The 17,169-nt window shown below is 38.4% G+C and overlaps 1 protein-coding gene across 6 annotated transcripts in view; it reads left to right on the top strand.

Moving 5' to 3' along the window:
- The window catches only part of Samd12 (sterile alpha motif domain containing 12), a 497,054-nt gene that overhangs the window by 38,274 nt on the left and 441,611 nt on the right, over positions 1–17,169 (top strand). The gene's annotated exons all lie outside the window — the stretch shown is intronic.

Raw genomic sequence — 17,169 nt, 5'->3', positions numbered from 1 at the left:
TCTCCCTCTGATTGGTTCCTGGTGACCTTAATCGTGCTTTGTAACATCTGTGGCCCTGCCTCCTCTGTGTATCTCTCTCAGCACTAGATATTAAAGGCTCTCTCTACATGCCAATCACGCACTGCTTGTGCTCCCATTCCTAAAGTGCCAAGTGAAGAGTTGCCATTCTAGGGTCAGATTTATTTTTTAAATTATCTGAGTTTGATATTGGAATCAGCTTGCTAGTAGAGCCTATATAAGAGGTATGAACACTGTTTTATTATTATTTGTAACCCCATTCCTCAAGTCCCAGAAGTGTGTGTGTGTGTGTGTGTGTGTGTGTGTGTGTGTGTGTGTGTGTGTACAATCCTGTCCATTTTGCTTCTTGCTTCTTAGCTGAATTTTACTTTTGTTTTTATTTTGCGGTACGAATGTCCTTTATAATTCTGTCCTACATTAACCTTTAAAACAAATGGTAAATATCATTAACTGTTACTAAAATTGCTAATGCCTAACATTGCCTCACTGTAGGAGAGTAACAGAATAAAGTTAAGAGTATATTTGTTGAATTCATGTTAGATGTCAGCTGCTCAGATAATATCTTGTCTTACTAACACAATAACAATGCAAGGATTAAAAAAAGTAAGCTAATATTACAATTACCTTTGTATGGAAAACATGCTATAACTTATCTTTATTTAAATGCACGTATTATAAGACACCAACTAGTAGAGCTTATATTCTCCTTGTTGCTACGTTGTATGAAGACGTATAAGTATGTCAAAGTCATTTGTAACTCTGTAATTAAAGTATATTAAGTACCTCTATTGTTTTTATTAACATTAAAAGTTAATCCATATGCAATGAGCAGCATGTATTGAATATTTATTTTCCAATTTCCACAGTGTTTTATAAGCAAACATCAAAGTGCTCATTCTTTTGATTCCCCCAATAGTGACTTCTACACTTTCTACTTAAATAGACTTCATTAGCTCCTTTCTACTGTTCAGCTTACCTAACAAATCTTTATTTTGGTTATAGTGGTTTTTTTTTTTCAGAGCTGGGGACCGAACCCAGGGCCTTGCGCTTGCTAGGCAAGCGCTCTACCACTGAGCTAAATCCCCAACCTCGGTTATTGTGGTTTTTGATAGCTCATATTTTTATTTGTTAGATGTTTTCTATTCCTTCCCTAAAGCTTTCTGTTTTTTCCCATTTGTGTTAAGAGTAGCTTCTTACTGAAGCCCTTTCAGGTTGGCTGCTTTAAAATATGTATCCAATACTTTCACACCACTGTAATCCTGGTGATGTCATCTATTAGTTACCTTTCCCCTTCACTTTGAGATCCCTCTGACTCTTGGTTATAGGTAGTTTTGTTTTAATTCAAAATGTGTATTTTCATTACATGTCATGAGATTCTGAATCTTGTTTAGATGATCTGTTCCTGTTAGTGTACTTTAAGCTTACTCTGGACTAGGAAAAGAAAGGGCCCACGGTAGCTACTAGAAGGTGGAGTTAGAATGCAGACTCTGCCTCTTTACTTCGCCGGAACACCGAAAGTGGAGAAGCTCTTCATTAAGGCTGGGTGCTAGTCAAAGTCCTCACTCTTCAGGGGGCTTCCTCTTGACAGTACCCTAAGAAGGAGGGTTTTCCATATATTAAACCATCCCTGCATACCGGGGATGAAGCCTACTTGGTCATGATGGAGGTGTTCTTGGATGCGTTTTGCAAGAATTTTATTGAGTATTTTGCATCGATATTCATTGTTTTTGATAGTTGAGTAGTACTCCATTGTGTAGATGTACCATATTTTTTTAATCTATTCCTCTATTAAAACACATCTGGGTTCTTTCCAGCTTCTGGCTATTATAAATAAGGCTGCTATGAAAATAGTGGAGCATGTGTCTTTGTTGTATGTTGGAGCATCTTTTGGGTATATGCCCAAGAGGGGTACAGCTGGGTCCTTAGGTAGTGTAATGTCCAATTTTCTGAGGAACCTCCAGACTGATTTCCAGAGTGGTTGTCCCAGTTTGCAATCCCACCAACAATGGAGGAGTGTTCCTCTTTCTCCACATCCTCGCCAGCATCTGCTGTCACCTGAGTTTTTTATCTTAGCCATTCTGACTGGTGTGAGGTGGAATCTCAGGGTTGTTTTGATTTGCATTTCCCTGTTGACTAAGGATGTTGAACATTTCTTTAGGTGCTTTTTGGCCATTCGATAATCCTCAGCTGAGAATGTTTTGTTTAGCTCTGTACCCCATTTTTAATAGGGTGATTTGACTCTCTGGAGTCTAACTTCTTGAGTTCTTTGTATATTTTAGATATTAGCCCTCTATCAGATGTAGGATTGGTAAAGATCTTTTCCCAATTCGTTGGTTGTCGTTTTGTCCTAATGACAGTGTCTTTTGCTTTACAAAAGCTTTGCAGTTTTATGAGGTCCCACTTGTCGATTCTTGATCCTAGAGCATAAGGCATTAGTGTTTTGTTCAGGAAAATTTCCCCAGTGCCCATGTGTTCGAGACACTTCCCTACTTTTTCTTCTATTAGTTTGAGTGTATCTGGTTTGATGTGGAGGTCCTTGATCCATTTGGACTTAAGCTTTGTACAGGGTGATAAGCATGGATCGATCTGCGTTCTTCTATGTGCTGACCTCCAGTTGAACCAGCACCATTTGTTGAAAATGCTATCTTTCTTCTATTGAATGGTTTTAGCTCCTTTGCCAAAGATCTATTGGCTATAGGTGTGTGGGTTCATTTCTGGGTCTTCAATTCTGTTCCACTGATCTATCTGACTGTCTCTGTACCAATACCATACAGTTTTTATGACTATTGCTCTGTAATACTGCTTGAAGTCAGGGTTGGTGATTCCCCCAGAAGTTCTTTTATTGTTGAGTATAGTTTTTGCTATCCTGGGTTTTATGTTATTCCAAATTAATTTGCAAATTGCTCCTTCTATCTGTATAAAGAATTGAGTAGGAATTTTGATGGGGATTGCACTGAATCTGTAGATTGCTTTTGACAAAATCACCATCTTTACTATATTAATCTTGCCAATCCATGAGCATGGAAGATCTTTCCATCTTCTGAGATCTTCCTCAATTTCTTTCTTCAGAGATTTGAAGTTCTTGTCATACAGATTTTTCACTTGCTTGGTTAAAGTCACACCAAGATATTTTATGTTATTTGGGACTATTGTGAAGGGTGTCATTTCCTTAATTTCTTTCTCAGCCTGTTTATCTTTTGAGTAGAGGAAGGCTACTGATTTGTTTGAATTAATTTTATACCTCGGCACTTTGCTGAAGTTGTTTATCAAGTTAAGTAGTTCTCTGATGGAACTTTTGGGGTTGCTTAAGTACACTATCATATCATCTGCAAATAATGGTATTTTGATTTCTTCCCTTCCAAATTATATTCCTTCGACCTCCTTTCACTGTTATTGCTCTGGCTAGGACTTAAAGAACTATATTGAATAAGTAGGGAGAGAGTGGGCAGCCTTGTCTAATCCCTGATTTTAGTGGGATTGCTTCAAGTTTCTCTCCATCTAGTTTGGTGTTAGCTACTGGTTTGCTGTATATTGCTTTTGGTATATTTAGATATGGACCTTGAATTCCTGATCATTCCAGGACTTTTATCATGAAGGGGTGTCGAATTTTGTCAAAAACCTTCTAAGCATTTAATGAAATGACCATGTGGTTCTTATCTTTGAGTTTGTTTATATAGTGGATTACATTGATGGATTTTTGTACATTAGACCATCCCTGCATCCCTGGGTTGAAGCCTACTTGATCATGATGGATGATCATTTTGATGTGTTTTTGGATTCGGTTTGTGAGAATTTTATTGAGTATTTTTGTGTCAATATTCATAAGGGAAATTGGTCTGAAGTTCTCTTTCTTTATTGGGTTCTTGTTTGGTTTAGGTATAAGAGTAATTGTGGATTCATAGAAGGAATTCGGTAGTGCTCCATTTGTTTCAATTTTGTGGAATAGTTTGGATAGTATTGGTATGAGGTCTTCTATGAAGGTCTGATAGAATTCTGCACTGAACCCATCTGGATCTGGGCTTTTTTTGGTTGGGAGACTTTTGATGACTGCTTCTATTTCTTTAAGAGTTGTGGGGTTGTTTAGATGATTTATTTGTTCCTGATTTAACTTTGGTACCTGGTATCTGTCTAGGAAATTGTCCATTTCCTGCAGATTTTCAAGTTTTGTTGAATATGAGCTTTTGTAGTAGGATCTGATGATTTTTTAAATTTCTTCAAATTCTATTGTTATGTCTCCCTTTTCATTTCCGATTTTCTTAATTTGGATAAACTCTCTGTGACCTCTGGTTCATCTTGCTAAGGGTTAATCTATCTTGTTGATTTTCTCAAAGAACCAGCTCCTGCTTTTGTTGATTCTTTGTATAGTCCTTCTCATTTCTAATTGGTTGATTTCAGCTCTGAGTTTGATTATTTCCTGCCTTCTACTCCTCTTGGGTTTATTTATTTCTTTTTGTTCTAGAGCTTTAAGGTGTGCCGTCAAGGTGCTGAAATATGCTCTCTCCTGTTTTTTTTTTTTTTTTTTTTTTTTTTTTTGCAAACACTCAGAGCTGTGAGTTTTCCTCTTAGTACCGCTTTCATTGTGTCCCATAAGTTTAGGAATGTTTTATCTGCATTTTCATTAAATTCTAAGTCTTTAATTTCTTCCTTTATTTCTTCCTTAATCAAGTTGTCATTGAGTAGAGCATTGTTAAACTTCCAAGTATATGTGGCCTTTCTGTCATTATTGTTATTATTGAAGACCAACCAGTCTTAGTCTGTGGTGATCTGATAGGATGCATGGGATTATTTCTATCTTCCTGTATCTGTTGAGGCCTGTTTTGTGACCAATTATATGGTCAAATTTGGAGAAGGTTCCACGAGGTGCTAAGAAGAAGGTGTATCCTTTTGTTTAGGATAAAATATTCTATATATATTTGTTAAATCCAATTGGTTCATAACTTCTGTTAGTTTCTCAATGTCTCTGTTTAATTTCTGTTTCCATGATCTGTCCAGTGATGAGAATGGGGTGTTGAAATCTCCTACTATTATTGTGTGAGGTGCAATGTGTGCTTTGAGCTTTAGTAAGGTTTCTTTTATGAATGTAGGTGCCCCTGCATTTGGAGCATAGGATATTTAGGATTGAGAGTTCATCTTGGTGGATTTTTCCTTTGATGAACATGAAGTGTCCTTCCTTATTTTTTTTAATGACTAGGTTGAAAGTCAATTTTATTTGATATTAGAATGGCAACTCTAGCTTGTTTCTTTGGGCCATTTGCTTGGAAAATTGTTTTCCAGCCATTTACTCTGAGGTAGTGTCTGTCTTTGTCTCTGAGGCATGTTTCCTGCATGCAGCAAAATGCTGGGTCTTCTTTACGTACCCAGTCTCTTAATCTATGTCTTTTTATTGGGCACTTGAGTCCTTTGATGTTGAGAGATATTAAGGAATAGTGATTGTCACTTCCTGTTATTTTCATTGATATAGGTGGAATTATGTTTGTTTGTCTCTCTTTTGGTTTCATTGCAAGGAAACTATATTCTTGCTTTCTGTACAGTGTAGTTTCTCTCCTTGTGTTGGAGTTTTCCATCTATTATCCTTTGTAGGGCTGGATTTGGAGAAAGATATTATGTAAATTTGGTTTTGTAATGGAATATCTTGGTTTCTCCATCTATGTTAATTGAAAGTTTTGCTGGATACAATAACTTGGGCTGGCATTTGTGTTCTCTTAGGGTCTGTATAATATCTGTCCAGGATTTTCTGGATTTCATAGTCTCTGGTGAGAAGTCTGGTGTAATTCTTATAGATCTGCCTTTATATGTTACTTGACCTTTTTCCCTTACTGCTTTTAATATTCTTTCTTTATTTTGTGCATTTGGTGCTTTGACTATTATGTGACAGGGGGAATTTCTCTTCTGGTCCAATCTATTTGGAATTCTGTAGGCTTCTTGTATGCTTATGAGCATCTCTTTCTTTAGGTTAGGGAAGTTTTCTTCTATAATTTTGTTGAATATATTTACTGTCCCCTTAAGTCGGGAGTCTTCACTTTCTTCTATACCTATTATCCTTAGGTTTGATCTCCTCAATGTGTCCTGGATTTCCTGTCTGTTTTCGGCTAGGAGCTTTTTTGCTTTTCACACTATTTTTGACAATTGTGTCAATGTTTTCTATGGTCTCTTCTATCCCTGAGATTCTCTCTTCTATCTCTTGTATTCTGTTGGTGATGCTTGTGTCTACGACTCCTTGTCTCTTTCTTTGGTTTTCTATATCCAGGGTTGTCTCCTTTTGTGCTTTCTTTATTGTTTCTATTTTCATTTTCAATTCCTTCACCTGTTTGGTTGTGTTTTCCTGTAATTCTTTCAGTGATTTTTGTGTTTCCTCTCTAAGGGCTTCTACTTGTTTACTTGTGCTTTCCTGCATTTCTCTAAGGGAGTTCTTTATGTCTTTCTTAAAGTCCTCCATTATTATCAAAAAATGTGATTTCATATGTAAATCTTGCTTTTCTGGTGTGTTTGGATATCCAGTATTTTCTTTGGTGGGAGTACTGGGCTCTGATGATGCCAAGTAGTCTTGTTTTCTGTTGATTAGGTTCCTGTACTTGCCTCTAGCCATTTGGTTGTCTCTGATGTTTGCTTGTCTTGCTGTTTCTGGGAGTAAATTGGCCCTGCTGTAGGCCTCTGTGTCAGCACTGCTGTAGAACTGTTTTCCTCTTTTGTTTCAGCCTTTCCTGAGAACAGGTGCTCTGCCCTCAGCTGCGGTCCTGAAGACTGTCTTCCAGCTAGCTCTAGGTGCCAGCAGTAATGAAAAGGTCCTGCCCCTGATTGTTCGTGTAGGTCCTTGCACCCCTTGGGCACAGTTGGCACTATGCGACTCCTTCTTTGGTCTGGACTGTGGGCAGAGGGTATTCTCCTCTGACTTCTCAGGAGTATCCACACTTGTGAGGTTCCAGCTCTCTCCCCCCATGGGATTTAGGTGCAGGGAGCTGTTTGGCAGGATCAGTTCAGTCCTGGGTGCAGATCAGAACCGCGGGTACTGGCAGCTGTCTGTTCCTATATCCCTCTGTCCCGAGGCACTGTGCAGTTTCCCCTTGGATCAGGGATGTGGGCCCAGGTGTACAGAGGTGGCAGTCTGTTCTGCGGCCTCAGGATGTCTGCACTCCTGGGTGGTCCACTCTCTTCCCCACTATAGCCCTTTTCTAATAATCTAGAGACCGCAACATCTACCATTGAGTCCTCTTCATAAATGAGAATATATGTGTGCTCCACAAAGATTGTCTACATGATTTTCATGCATTTTACTGATGTTAAAATACTTAACTTTAATATTACTTTAATATCTCCTATATGTAGATTGTCTAGTCCAGACATACTGGTTATGATGGGTGAATATTTTATAGTCATTACAGTTCAGTAGTCTTTGAAGAATGACATTAGGTAGTCTTCGTAGACGAACATTGCTTATAAGAATCTATTCAACAATGATGAAATTGTCTCTGTAGACAAACAAAGAAGAGTGTGTGTGTATCATGTGCCTCAGAAGGGATACTGTCATCACACAGCTGCATGTGGTGTGAACATCTGGCTAGGGTGGACAAGTCCTTTTGGCCCAGCTCCAAAATCCACAGGGTTGTTGCCAGGGCTACCACATGGATAATGCCTTAGGATATTATTGCTGTGATGAAACACTATGTCCAAAGCAACTTGGGGAGAGAAGGGTGTATTTGGCTTAATACTGACACATCATGGTCCATCAGTGAAGGACGTCAGGATAGACACTCAAACATGGCAGTAAACTGAAGATAGGAGCTGATGCAGAGGCCATGGAGGAGTGCTGCTTCCTGGCTTGCTCATCATGGATTGCTCAGCCAACGTTCTTATAGAATGTAGGACCACTATTCTACAGATGGAACCAGCAACAAGAGCTGGGCTCTCCCCGAACCAATCACTAATTTAAAAAATTTGAACCTCAGGTATGCCTAAAGACTGATTTTAGGGAGAGATAATTTTTGAACTGAGGCTTCCTCCTTTCCAGTACTCTAGCTTGTGTCAAGTTGGCATAAAATTAGCCAGCATAGGTGAGGAGATTTGGTATATTTTGTGAGTCTTCAAGCTATTTTTTCTCTTTATTTTCATTGTCGGAATATCTCCTTTCTTCTGGCCTTTTCTTTCATGGAATAAGAGCTCCACCTACTACTGGTTATTTAGATGAGAATGAATACATCCGTTGTTTAACACTGCTGGATTACTTCTCTGATGGTTTTGTTTCTTAGCACCCCTGCTGTAGTACAGAGAAAAGGAGTTCTACTTGTGCGTACAAATATGAAGTTTCAGCATGTGTGTGGTAAGCTGGATTTAGCTTTCTCTTTCTCACTCCGGGGAGAGAGTTTTGTACATCGTATTCTGGTTCCTCATAGTCTGACTCTAGTGATAAAATTAGACCCACTTTGAGTTACCTTGGGGGTGGGGAAGTATGAAGTAATTAGAATGTAGTCCTGCAAAGGCCTAGAAATTCCTCAGTGCTGTAACTAGGGTATAGGGATTGGGTTCTTATATCCCAGTATTTTCAGGATACAATTACACTTTATCCTAAAATAAGAGTCTATGTGTTCCATAAAGAGAAGGCTAGTAAATATTTCAGTCTTTAGGACACATAGTCTCTGCTACAACCATCAATTTCTGCAATTGTAGCACAAAAGCAGATAAATGATCCGTAAATAAATAAGCATGGCTATGTTCCAGTAAATTTTTATTTATGAACATTCAATCAAAATCTCATATATAAAATAATAAATCTAACGTTATTGGAAATAACAAGAAGAGGAATTTTGTAACACATTTTTTGTTTGTTTATTTGCTTTACTTGTATATATATACATATGTGTGTGTGTGTGTGTGTGTGTGTGTGTGTGTGTGTGTGTGTGTGTACAATGTCATAAAAATGTTTGATACATAGGACTGGAGTCAATAGAATGTTGTGAACCACCATGTGTGCTGGGAATTGAATCAGAGTCCTCTGCAAGAGTAACAAGTGTTCTTAACTCCTGAGATATCTCTGTAGCCCCTACAATCATATTTAAATGTGAATTATTCTTTGGTTACTAGTCACACAGAAGCAAGGTAGACTGGACTTGAATGATACACCTTGCTTTGCTAATCCCTGTCATGATAGATGTTTACTAGGTAAGTTCCTTCACCCAAAGGGACATGGTGCTTTCTTTTAGTGAAACAAAAGTATCATTGTTCCTAAGATAAGTTCTGATAATCAGGATATATTTTCATATTTAATCCTTGGTATTCAGGTACCTGTGAATCTATACCTTCTGATTTATAAAGAAGTTCCATGAATTATCTAGAAACTATTGTTGATGACACAATGTCCAAAAGGTCTACTGACTTTGCTCTCCTGTTTTCACAGTAGAACCTGCATTGATTCTGTCTCTGATAACTGCTATTTTGTTATGTTAAGTATATTCTCCATTTACTTCTTCTTATAAGTTAATACTGTACTTATACAGCTTCTGAGTCATGACGAAAGTATGAAACCTGGACCAGAATATTTTCTTAAGGCTAGTTTTACCTTTTTTTAAAAAAGAAATCTCTTTAAGAAAGTCTCAGATGCCAGGGATCCAAGAGGTCCCTAGGACCCAATAGGGATGATACCAGCTGAAATACCCAACAAAGGGGAGAGAGAGAGACCATATCCAGTGGATAGGCACAGCCCCTCGTTAAGGGATGGGGCTACCCACACATCTCAAACATTAATCCAGAATTGCTCTTGTCAAAAGGAAATGCAGGCACAAAGAGTGGAGCAGAGATTGAAGGAAAGACCATCCAGAGACTGCCACACCTTGGGATCTATCCCATCTGCAGACACCAAATACAGACACGATTGTTGATGCCAAGAAGTGCTTGCTGACAGGAGCCTGGTATAGCTGTCCCCTGAGAGGCTGTGCCAGAGTCTGACCAATACAGATGCTGATGCAAACAGCCAGCCACCAGATTAAGTGCAAGGACCCCAGTGGGGGAGTTAGGGGAAGAACCGAAGGGGCTGAAGCAGGCAGCAACCCCGCAGGAAGAACAACATCAACCAAATTAGACCCCAAGGCTCCCAGGGACTCAACCACCAACCAAAGAGTGCACATGGAGGGACTCATGGCTCCAGCTGCATATGGAGCAGAGGGCCTTATCTGCCATCAATGGGAAGGGAGCCTCTTGGCCTTGTGGAGGCTTGATAACCCAGCATAGGGGAATGCCAGGGGCTGAATTGGAAAGGGGTACGTGGCTGGGGGAGCACCCTCATAGAAGCAAGGGGAATGGGGCAGGGGATGGGTGTTTAACTGGGAAGAGGGATAATATTTGAAATGTAGATAAGTAAAATAACCAATAAAAAGAAGAGCCAAGGAGTAATCTGCTGTTGGTTAAAATGGAGTGATGCGTTTTACAAGTCATATAAAAGCTGCAGGAGATTTGACTCAGGTAGAATAATAAGGTGATTATTTTTCTTATGTGTTATGAAGACTAACAGTTAGCATTTAGGAACAAAGTCTGAGTCCCTCAGAGATGTTCAAGCCAGTGTGACTATTTGTCTCTTGACCATCTCCATGTACATAGCACCACAGTCACAAATACCTGTAGCCAAATTAGACTTCCCCTGTGCTCATGTCCTCTGCATTAGCATCTGTCCACAGCTGCAAGGCTGACTGGGGAATTGAAGAGGGCTTTGAAGCTCTGTCACTGGAGTGGACAGAAGGAAAAAGTGCTGGAAATGTGTTTATATTCCCAAGTGTCTACAACAAAGGAAAGCATAACCTGTGTGATACTCAGATTGTTTTTGCTAGGAAGTCTCTACTGAATTTGAGTCCAGAATGACTGATCTATAGTTATTCCATAATTTGGTATTTGTAGAGTGACAGAAGGGTTGTTTCCTTTGGGATCTTCATTTTCATCTCAAAACAAAACATGCACATGCAATTTTAAACAGGCTACTTCAATTATAGAAGCTAATCAGAGGGATTGTAGAATCTTTATTTCTAAGATAAATCATTAACTTAACATTTATTGTGTGCAACTGTGTACAACTATTTAGGCTTTTTTTTTTAGCACAGTAGTATCTCCATTCTGCTAATGACAGTCAAACATTTCAAAAGATCTTTGAAGTTCTGTCATATTTGTTTATTGGACAGGTGGTTTGGAAGCAACTTTCATTTGCTATTCTGAAAAATGCAGAAGTTATTCAGGAGCCAACCACAAAAAAAAAATAGGATTGAATTTGAATCTTTCCATAATGTCTACCCTTTTCCTTAAATAATTACTGGGTAACTACTATTAAATTACTTATTCGTCCAAACACCAGGTGTGTAAAACTCACTAAAATATAATCAATTTCTTTATTTCATGTGTGTGAGCACACTGTCACTGTCTTCAGACACACCAGAAGAGGGCATCAGATGTCCATTACAGATGGTTATGAGCCACCATGTGGTTACTGGAAATTGAACTCAGAACCTCTTGAAGAGTAGTCAGTGCTCTTAACCACTGCGCCATCTCTCTAGGCTGACCAGATGCTCCAATGAAGTTGTGATTACTTTAGCTCCTGCCTCCAAACCTGATGCTCCTGAGTTTAGTCCTTGGCACCCACTTGATGGAAAAAGAATTCTTTCAAGTTGTCTTTCAACTTACACACACTATATAATAAAAGTTTTTTTTTAAGTATAGTCAATTTCTCCTGGAAACTATTGGTATTCTATGCAATCATGTTATAAATATTTGCAATGCATAGCACATAGAGAGCACAACACAGAAACACATTCTGATCTTTTAATAAGAGAAAATAGGAATTGTCAACATCGTTTAGGTAGATACACAGAACTCAAGCTCAGTTAAAGCTTCGAAGCAGAAAGAAGACAACATTAATTCTGCCTGAAGGGCCTATTCATGCAAATCATGTAAGAGATGCTACCGAGAGATATCAGTCGGGCCAAGGAGAGGAAGCACAGGGGCATTTCAAGCACTTTCAATGGAGGCATTACTAAGCCATTTCACGCTAGGTTTTCTGGGAGTATTTGCTCAGTGTCTCTGATTAAGGGAAAGCTTTGTCAGAAACAAGAGTATCAGAAGGGAACAGAGCTCTCCATTCTTCGTTTCAAGTGAGATCGCTGCTGTTTGGAAGGACTGGGAAGTTGGGTGAATTTTTAGCAAAATACACCCTAAATCAGTGTAGTTATATGGTATATATTATGACACTTCTTACGTTTATATATATATATATATGTCATATATATATATATATCATCCACAGATACATATCATTGATATCTGCATTTACATCTAAATGTCACTATCGCTCATTGTGTATCATTGTGAGGAGTTAAAATGAGACTAATACTTTCTTGTTTCTTACTATGACCTAAGTCACATCAAAATAGCACTGTTCAAAGGTACATCTTTGAACATCTTTTTGAGGCAGGTGTCAACCCAGTTTAGATGGTATCTAGTTTGGAAATGAAATCTTTTCCAGAAAATTTTTAAAGTATTGTTAAGCTGTTTTTCTTATACACACGTGCGTGCACGCACGCGCGCGCGCACACACACACATACACTACAACCACCACCATATACACAGACTCACACATGCACACACAGAGAAACACATGAGCACACACACATAAACTCACACATGTGCATTAACACACACATACATATCGATACATACAGTGTGTAGAAACCATAGTAACAATAAAAAACATGTACTAGCTAAGGAAACTCTGAAACCTTTGGATAAGAATATCTTGAGAACTTTGCTTTCTACTTAATGGTTATGATATTTGTGTCAAAGTGAAAGTGAATAGAGTGGGATTTTTATCATTTACTTTGATAAAATATAATTTACACCCTTATAAAACTCCTGTATTATATAAGACACTTATGCTAAGTAACTGTCACTACTACCTATCTGCGAAATCATTTTTTCATCACAAACTGGAACACTGAAGATCCAGCTCTGCAAAAATCCCCACCTACCCCCATTTTCTTCCATACACAGGCCCCTAGGTAACAATTACCATTTTAACTTTGTGGACTAACTGATCTGAGTACTTACTCTAAGTGGATCCGTGAAAGTTTTATTCTAAGTACTCACACAACTGTCCTTTTATTTGATTTTGGTTTCTTGAGACAAAATCACACTCTAGTTCAGCCTGACCTGAAATTCATTATGCAGCCTAGGCCTCAAACGTGTGAGAATTCTCATGCCTCAGCCTTTCAAGTGTTGGGATTACAAATGTAAGTACTACACAGGGGTGTAAACGTTCTGTTGGGACAGGCTTATTTCATTTAGCATAATTTCCTCAGTGTTCATCCATGTTGCTTTATCTACAAAGATTTTGTGTTTACGTTTAAACTATAATCACTCTGTATTTGTCACACTTCCCAGTCTCTGTTTTATTCATGGACATTTAGATTGTTTTACTTTTTATTTACCAATATCATTGTTTTATTTTTATTTATTTTTGTCATTCCCCAGCATCAACCCAAATTTTGTTATTTTCTTGATATCTTCTCATGATATTCCCTATTCAGAAGACCTGGTCTCATGTTTGGGAAGTCAACCTACTACCATACATGTCAGTATAGACCGCTTCATCAGCAATATTGGTTGTACTGCTTCATATAAATATTCTCGGTATTTCAATGCCTGAATAATAGAGATCTGTCATCACATTGATGTGTCTAACTCCCCTACAACAGCTGAAAACCTTAGGACAAATGTATACCGTCGCCTAGTAATCACCATAGTCTCCATTCCCAGATCTCGAGCGGGACATGTAACACACATTTAAGAAAACAAACATTTGTTCAACTACAGAATTAGCCAGAAGTTACCTCTCTTTACACAATCAGGCCTTAAACCGGTGGATTTTTCTCCACTAGTAAAATATTGGGTGTTCAAAGTATAAGATAGTCTATAAACCAGAGGCACTGTATAGTTTCTTGACTTTCTGTACACGTAGCCTTAGTCATCACGCAAATATTTAAATCTTCCATAGCAATTCCCTCTTTTACAGTAAACCTAACATCGATTTAGGTTTTTGCTCTCGGATGTATTTGTTTTAAAATATTTCTGACAGGCTTTGCTTTGTTGTTCCTGAAATTTCATGTCCCTGATATTTACAAATCAAGCGATGTTCCAGTGGCCTCTTCTAAGGTGCGACCTTCATCTCTGCTCATCATGTTCTTGGTGTCCCTTCTGCTTTCTTGTTCCTGTCCTCTCTACCCATGCTTGTTTTCACTAAACTTATTTACTCAGTTTAATGGTTTCAGCTGCTCATGGGTCAGCTTTGAGACCCTCTTCATGCTTCTTTGATTTTTCTCAAATATTCCTCTGCTTAACGGGTTTCTAGTCATTGCATCAATAGCATAGAAAGCTTGAAGTCTTTACCTGAAGCTTTCCCGACTATGACTTGGATTTAACTTATTAGCATTGAAAATTTCAAAATGGGGAGTTAAAATCCAAAATCTGTATTAGAACCTTATAGTTAAAAACCATTAGCACAGAAAATCCCCAGCCTGGATGTGTATGTATCTAGTATGGTGTCACAATTCCATTTTGAAGACATCATCTCCTTTCATGTGCACATTCCCCTCAAGTGGAAGCCAGGTGATTGCTGATAGAAATTTAGATTAGTGCACAGGTAGAATTAAACTTCCTCCTAAGGGAGAGACTCATGGGAACAGATGAAGGGAGTATAAGTCTGCTTTGGTGGTGAAGGCGATAGGGCAAGAGAATCCAAGGTGTTGGAAGCTCACAGCAGTTCAGTGGTATTCCCAAACTTGAATTTCAACGCCGAAAGCAACAGGGGATCATGCTGGAAGAGAAAGATCAAAGCTGGGCATTTTTCTTTCCCTCATTAATGTATAATTCCATCCCTTGTGAATCTACTATCTCCCTACCGAAGCACAGCTTTTTAGAGTAATCACAATTTTAGTATATTTAATTGAATATTCGTTTTAAGTAGGCTAGTCTTTGGAGATGAGAAGCTGATTGATATTAACAGTAATTAGTTTCATGCTCTCACTGGTTCTCTTTGTATCGCTGTAATTCGAACATGGTAGTTTGTTCATAATTATTCAATCTTATACTGACTCTGTTGAGTAGCAGCGGTGGATGTTTAGGACACTGACCTTAGTTGAATTTTACTTGGGTTAAGTTCACTGTGGTCACCTTAAGGGTCTCAGTTCAATAATGAACATGTTATTTAATTTCAGCCAATGAGAAGGGGTTAAAGTTTAGAGGAAGAATTAGGGAAAGAACTAAGCCTAAGTTCTCTATTCCTCAAAGTTATTACCTTAAGCATGTGACTCAAAGGCCTATATGAATAGGACAAAGGCAATACTACCAATAGCAACATGGGACGGGGATCAAAAGTCCTTTAGCTGATGGTTGAGCTATAAACTCCACTAGCTTGGGACTCAAACTTAGACAGACATTCCATTATAAAAGCTTACACGTTTCTTTTCTATTTAATCCACTTTGGATATGCTCATCTCTAACTTAAATTCATGTGCATCCCGAATGATACTTGACCTTTGTGACCTTCAGCAGACACCTGTGTGACCTTCAATGACCATAACCCTTTTGAGCCTCATTTCCCTTATCTGAAAAATGAATATAATTATGTCTGGTAGAGTTTTTCATGAATATCATTTGAGGTTCAGAACAAAGCCTAAGGGAGGGCACAGGAATTGATCCTTGCTGAGAGCTTAACTTTGTGATGTGACTATTCATTGCTTTTAGGAATGGTGGCGACTAGGGAAGGAGGAACCCACTAACAATGTCTCTATAAAATGGCAGGAAACTGCATGCCTATGATCTCCCTTTCAAGCAGATGGTTTAGATTATTGATATTTATTCTCCAAGGTACCTTGTATTCTACGGGAAGGTCACAGGAAGGCAGAGGAGTGAAGACGACAGTTAGAAAAAGACACATATAGAAAAGTCATAGCAAAGGCAAAACTTAAATGCTAAGTAGGACTTAGGTGAAAACGGAAAACATTTTAAGAATAGAAACAGGTACAGAGTCTTTGAGTTGGGCAATAACTTGGTGAAAGAAGAAAGGAAGCGGGTGAGGAAAAGCATGATGATCAGGGGAAATTTGGTATGGGTAGAGAATCTTACAAGATCAAAGAGGATGGGACTTGCTGGACAAGATGACGTTTTCTGAATTACCTAAGTGTAAAATGAGGCCATTAGATGACATAATATACACACATATACTCATGTTCATGGGTCTTAAGGGATAAGTAAAAGGAGATGAATTAGGTTGGCGGTGTGAATGTGTGATGCCTGTCTCAGTCTGTGGTGGTGCCAGAGGAGATGGGACTGGGATGCACATGAACGGTTGTCTCAGCTCCAGCTAATTGTTTTGCTAATTGAAGGGAGGGATTATAGTGACTCTTGCAGACAGTGAAGCCAAGAAGGACTCCCGAGTTTTAGGGAAATCAGTGGACAGATTTCTGTGATCAGAAAACTGAAGTTCACTTTTGACCATGTGAAGACTGGGTGTTTCCCGTATCAAGAGCTTTGGAAATTGGTGGTAGCTGTTAATAAGAAAAGGAAGAATGGAAAGAACATGCCCAATTCCACATCTACTGGGAAGAAGTCTTCCAAAGTAGTTCTCCCTGCAAAATTGTCTTTAAAGAGTCAGTAATAGAAGAGGGAACCACAGCCTAGTTAGAGTGGAGAGTGACAAATGCTGTAGCATAGACTTACAGAGGTGACAAACCAATGAGAAAGAATGAATAGGGGAAAAGCTAATATGGGAAATTGTCAGTGAATTAATGTCCTAATAGAGATAAAAGACAGGTTTTAGTATTTGATATATCATCTAAGATCCAAGTGCTGATGATGAGGATGGGAATTTAAAACTCATGGTTTTTGAAACACAAAAATCCAAAATAATTTATTATGACACATCCTAAAACACAAGTCTATGTACATTACATGCATATGTGCAAGTGTTCAGACACATGTGCAAGTGGTCGTTTGTGGGAATTGTTTAGGGGAAAACGATTCTCATAAAATTCATTGCTATTTCTTAGAGAAGATTGAGCACCGAGGAGGAGTGTATACATGCTTTCTAAGTGAATATATATCCCAAGATATGAGCTCTAGATTTTATT

Source organism: Rattus norvegicus, chromosome 7 (genome assembly GCF_021556685.1).
Source record: "Rattus norvegicus strain SHRSP/BbbUtx chromosome 7, alternate assembly SHRSP_T2T, whole genome shotgun sequence".
Lineage (NCBI taxonomy): Eukaryota > Metazoa > Chordata > Mammalia > Rodentia > Muridae > Rattus > Rattus norvegicus.
The sequence above is the reverse complement of the archived record's forward strand: the minus strand, read 5'-3'. Positions and strand labels throughout refer to the sequence as shown.